The following is a 6,000-nucleotide window of genomic DNA, read 5'->3' as shown; positions in this document are numbered from 1 at the left end:
CTGAATCCCCAAGTTGCCTGACCCATCTACAGCAGAAATAGAGATTGTATGCTGTTTCTGTGATCGGTGATATTGAGTGTAAACTAACGTAATGATCTATCTGCTTACCTACAAAATATCAGTACGGTCAGATGTGTTCTAATCATACTCTATCTGAATTGAGCCCTTAGAGTCACAGGGGAATACAACTGTATCGTTGTTTTTTTCTGAGAGTGTAATAGTTGATGTTTACATTGACACGAGACACGGGCTGTGCCAATAGAACTGAAAGAGGAATGGAATTATTCCTTTCTACTGCAGTCCAATCATTTCAGCTAAGAAGCTGTAGACCAAATTACGATCGTGACCGACGTATTGGTCTAAATGGCAAATGAATGACAGGTTATGAAGAGTGGGGCGCGGCGTCAGTTCCACGGGGTCATGGAGAGGTCATGGAATTTACTTTTTTTTTCGATTGCCGAAGGCTCTGCTCCCGCACAATACAGCTCAATGTGTGATATTAAATAGTTTTCATTGGAGGGAGAGTCACGAACAAAGCGACGTAATCATCACATTAATGTTCGGCCTTTGAGAAACCAGAGGTCCATGAGCCAATAATCATCAGAGGATCAGAGGTGGATGGGTCAGGAACTTTAAATTTCTGGCTGCCACTCTCTCAGAGGAACGGTCCTGGAGCCACAGTGGAGATGTAATTGCGTGGAAAGCACGAGAACTGTTTTAATTCATCAGGAGCCTGACGAGATCCGGCATGTCATGAAATCCCTCGGCAAACCTCTGTGGATGTGTTCCGGGAAGTGCACTGAGAGTCTGCAGTCAGACATCGTGTGGGAAGACCAATGTCTCCGAGCGGCAAATCACCCAGCAGGTGGCGCAGTCGTCCCAGCACGTCACGGGCACAACCTTGCAAACCATTGAGCAGATCCAAGTTTATTTCAGACTAGTGACTGTATCTGTGACAACCGGACTCTGCGTCTGAATCTTGATTTTGCCTGACCCATCTACAGCTTAAATAGTGATTGTATGTTGTTTCTGTGATCGGTAATATTGAATGTAAAGTAATGTAATGATCTGTCTGCATACCTATAAGATATTGGGTCGGTTAGATATCTTCTCACCATGTTTTATCTGAATTGAGCCTTTACCGTCACAGCAGAACACAACGGTATCGTTTTTTTCTGAGAGTGTAAGAGTTGATGTTTACATTGACACGAGACACGGACTCTGCCAATAGAACTGACAGAGGAATGGCATCACTCCTTTCTACTGCAGTCCAACCACATCAGCTGGGCTCTGTAGACCAAGTTAGGAAATTGAGTTTATGAAAAGGAGTTCCCGGCCACAATTCTACGGATTTATTTTGTCGGTCTCTTTTTTCACTGCTAGCTTAATTTAATTTGATTTCAATTTGGTTCATTCAGTATGTCCAGTAGCTGAACTTCGTTCAGAAACGGATCGATTCCTTAACTTAGTGAAGTCACGTCCACCCTGCGAGGAGGATTGTACTCTGAGAAACAGATCTGCTTCTCAAAACTTCAGCAGGTTCACAGCACAGTCGGTGGCGATTCCAAATGAAGCTGCCGGTGTCAAGAGAAGCGATGGGCAATCCTGTTTACAAGCACGGGTACAGAACGGCCTTCTATGACAGAGGCAGATAAACCGGCACGGTTCTCCATTTTTTATATAAATAAAGAGTCAAAATGTTCTGGCAAGCATGAGGCATTATTCGCTGTAGACTTAAATAAGCATCTATATTGGTTTTGAAATAAACCCGGCTCTTTGACTTATAAATATGTCCCGTAAGGCCCTGTGGTATATCTGCTCCATCTTCCCCGTCCCAGACAACGCTGCTTTTTTTTTCTCTGACGATTAAAGTAGACAGAATAGAATAGCGTGAAAGTTGCAAAATAAAATTACTCGGACGTTGAAGCGGTGGTTGGATGTGGAATATCGACCAAAACGTTCACTTGCCCGGCACTGTGATCTCAACAGAAAGGCCGCTGTGTTTGATGGTTACTTTGTTCTCAACCTGACAAGTATAATTTCTACGGTCAACGTTGATTACCGACTCGGTGGCGTATTCCTGTCCTGTCCATAACTTGTCCCATTGCGCCTTCTAGTGTCAGCATCTGTAATCATTGTTTCTGTAATCAGTAATCCGGAAGGCAATTTGACGTAATGATCTACCTGCAAACTTACAGTTCACTTGAAGGTAGATAGATCTCAGCGCGGTCACAAGTGAAATCATTGCTTACGGTACATTTATATTTTCCTGTGTCGTTTCTGTTAAGATGGGTTATGTTCAAATCAGCTTTTTCTGAAGATTGCGACTTCCTGTCATCATCCTGGACGGGTTTGTTATCATTTATACATGTTCTTCTTTGAGGAATTCCCTTGTTCGTCACAAGTGACTTCAACCTTAACGTTGTTTTCCATGGGACTTCAACTTCCACCCTGGGTAGATGATTCCTGAAATCAGAACAGAATTTCCCAAGCACAACGGATTCAATCTTGTAATTCTGTCCCATCCACAAATAGTAACGAAGCGGGTAAAAAAAATACAACTTCACAACAGAAGGTCCAGATCTCCCTGGAAATCTTAATTTTTTCGTTAACAGTGTACACAGTTGCAAAGATGGGGAAGGTTCTCGGGACGGGAGAGGGTTACAGAAATTCTGATGGGAACAGCAATGGAGGTGTTTACAGAGACAGGGTGGTTGTAGGGGACAGAAATGGGGTGATGTGTAGTTCTTGCCGGGTGCTTCAGAAACAGGGAAGGGTAAAGGGGAGGGGAGGTTCGGATAGAGGGGTGTACGGTGTTGACGGATTTACAGACAGAGAGCGCTGAGAGCCGGCAAGGACTGGGAGACCCTGTTGCCGAGGACCTGAAAAATCGGGATCTCCCAGTGGTCACCCATCAGGACGGGTAACCTGAAGAGATCTTCCCTTTGACCTATAAATTGGATTTGACTGAATTTTACGACAACGTAGGCGCTGGGGTTGTTGGAAATATCAAGAAAAAGGACACCCCGGAATACACACAGGCGGTCAGGCAGCCCCTGTGGAGAAGGAACATTAAAGATTTCAAGTTGAAATCCTCCGTCAGAACTGCTGGACGAATGTCTTCGTTCCCATGTCCGGCCCGCTCCGGTGACGTTTCATTTAACATTTTAGTGCCGCTTTGTTGTTCCCCGCCTTCTCGTCCTGCATCGCAATGTCGATCTATGCTTCTCTTTTAACAGATGCTGCCCGACCTGCTGAGTGTTTTCAGCGGTTTATGTTTCTATAATGTTATGTTACTCATACCCCCGGTAACTGGCTCCAAGATTGGTTCGCTCACTGTGTCCGGCGGCTGCATTTTATTCACAAAGGGGTAGCTTCCTTAACTTAGTGAAGTCAGATCGTGGATCTGTATTCTGAGAAACGCATCTACTTGTCAAAACGTCAGGAGATTCACTCGACAATATGTGGTGATATCAAATGAAGCTGCTACTGTGAAGAGCGGCTTTGAGCGATCCTGATGACAAGCACCGGCCCTCGGTTACTGAGGAAGAAAGGCCGACGTGGCACTCCATAATTTTAACCGGGGAGCTCTACCTGCTCTTTAGTTCTCTATCATCTGGGAAATATGAAATATTATGCGCCTTGCCCTTAAATTGGTATTTTAAATATCCGGCAAATTGACGTTGAAATAAATCCCTCCAGACCCTCCTGGAGGCGCTGTGGTCGATCACTGCGGGAGGTCCCAGCCGCGCGGGTCGTGGAGGTCGGAGAAGATCGAATAGCGGACCGCAGTCTTCGACGGTTGAGCTCCAACGATTGTGCACTGAACCCTGATAAGTTCTGGCGCCTTTTCTTTCTTTTCTTCTCTTTGATATAGATTGTATCGCTATTAAACACTTGGTTCTAGTAAGATATATACAGGGTATTCTGTAAAAGTACCTGGTGTGCTGTTTGATAGTGTGTGTGCGAGATTTTGCTCAGGAGCACGTCACAGCATCCACGTACACGGGAGGCGCGATTTGGCGGGTGGACGGGATTTCCCCGAGACATACACCAGCCGATTGCGTGAGGGTTACATTTACAACCGTTATCCATGTCTCCCCCATATGTCTGCCAGGTGTCACGTCTTCACTCCGAGATATCACTGAAGATCGAGACTCACTTCGTATCGAAGCCGCTGAGTTCTCTCACCTCAATCCAAACTCCGACATCCAATGACGTCACCCTCATGGGTTCACCACCCTCATGCTTCCACCAACATTCGCCCTCTCAACTTTGCCCTGCGAGATAGAAACATTGATACACAGAAACCCTGCAGAGCGTTGCAGGCCCTTCGGCCCACAAAGAATGAACGAGAGTTAAATGTTAGAACCCCAAAGCACCCTCCCCCAGCTCTCCCCCTCCAACCCCTCATAAGCGGCAGCGCGCAACCATCCCCTCTCCGCCCCCACCGGCAAAAATGACATCGGCACCCCCACCGATCACCGGTCAACAGCAAAGACACGGACTTGCAGTGACCCCGAAGACTTCGCCTTTCACCCGGTATTCGATATTCCACAGGTTCTCTCCCTAATCAGGGAGGAGGAGGGGCGAACATTTTCCCACCTTGACGGGAGTGGCCACCCCGATGCTCTTTTCTACAGCCAGCAGTTGCCAGGAACCACTTTCCCGCCCTCCGACGCACACCGCGGTCACAGAGGCACAAGTTGCATTTGGACAGCGCGGGAGGTGCGGGTGTGGGGGGGGGGGGTCCAAACATGGGCTTGGAGAAGGGGTTTTCCAGGCACTGGGAAGTGCAGAATTAGCGGTCGGGTTTGTCAAATAAACAACAATGTAACGTAATCAAGGAATCTTGTGGAATATAAAAACACATCGTGGTGACCAATACACAGTGAATTATCAAATTCTGATCCAGACCATGACCGTGAGTAGAACATTAATACTGGGATGACTTGTTTGAGGTGTCTGAGATATTGCCAAAATGCAACACTCGATGGGTGATTGAATAAACATACGAATGTCTGGTGGGGTTGCAGAAGGTGCATCCTTTGTTGTTGAACACGTGTCTCTTCAACGCTGTTATTCTCATGCAGTGTCAGCGGCTGGTGCGTGGATGTGTCAAGGGCGCTCGTGTAAAATGGCTCCAAGTTAGAATCGCCTTCCCTTTGCGCGTCCATGGTTGCTATCTGATCAATTGACTCTGTCCTGGATTATATATTTTGCATCAGAAAACATTTTAAATCTTATTCAACTCAGATGCTCCACCATAGCGCAGCTGGTCGCATTTAACTGGCCATTGTCAGATCATATTGAACAGAAACTTCAGATGACCATTTCCCCCGCACCCTGACTAACCCATCACTCAGAAACCACGCCAGAAGTTCCGGATTGGCCAGAAGCTTTGATACCATTTTCCAACCTCTCCCCTTAGTGTCCAGAGTTCTGTCAAACTATCCGACCTAAATATCGTCTGAATTTCAAACCCACTATCTCTTCGTCAGAAATTAAAATAAAAAAGATTGGCAACAGACGGTCTAAGGAACTTATTCCTTCTTTCTGACTGACTCCCTGTGCTGAGGGCCGTGAACCCTGTCTGCAGTGCAATCAGGACCTGTACATCTGTGCTCTTGTCCAACCAAGTCCCCGCAAGTCACCACGTGGTTCACTGTCGTGACGTCATTATTGGCAAATCCTAACTACAGCTGACAAATGCTCATCAGTTAATTGTTCCCAAAACACGTTTATACGAGTTGCAATTTCTTTAATGAGTTACTTTAATCCATAAACGATATCGGCGGACTGTTGAAGTTAACGCACTTACATTTCCAAAGTGAACTCAGGTCGGCCAGTCGGCAGATAGAGCCTGTTCCCCTGCTTCAGGAGATCTCGGCCGATGTGACTGCAACCTCAGACTTACAGTTGGTGGGCATCAGAAACGGACGGACACGACTGCACTCTGTGATAACTGACACCGTAACTGCCATACCTTTGGCAGCTTGC

This window comes from Hypanus sabinus, unplaced genomic scaffold, assembly GCF_030144855.1.
Source record: "Hypanus sabinus isolate sHypSab1 unplaced genomic scaffold, sHypSab1.hap1 scaffold_948, whole genome shotgun sequence".
Taxonomy (NCBI): Eukaryota; Metazoa; Chordata; class Chondrichthyes; order Myliobatiformes; family Dasyatidae; genus Hypanus; species Hypanus sabinus.
Note: the sequence above shows the minus strand (reverse complement) of the source record.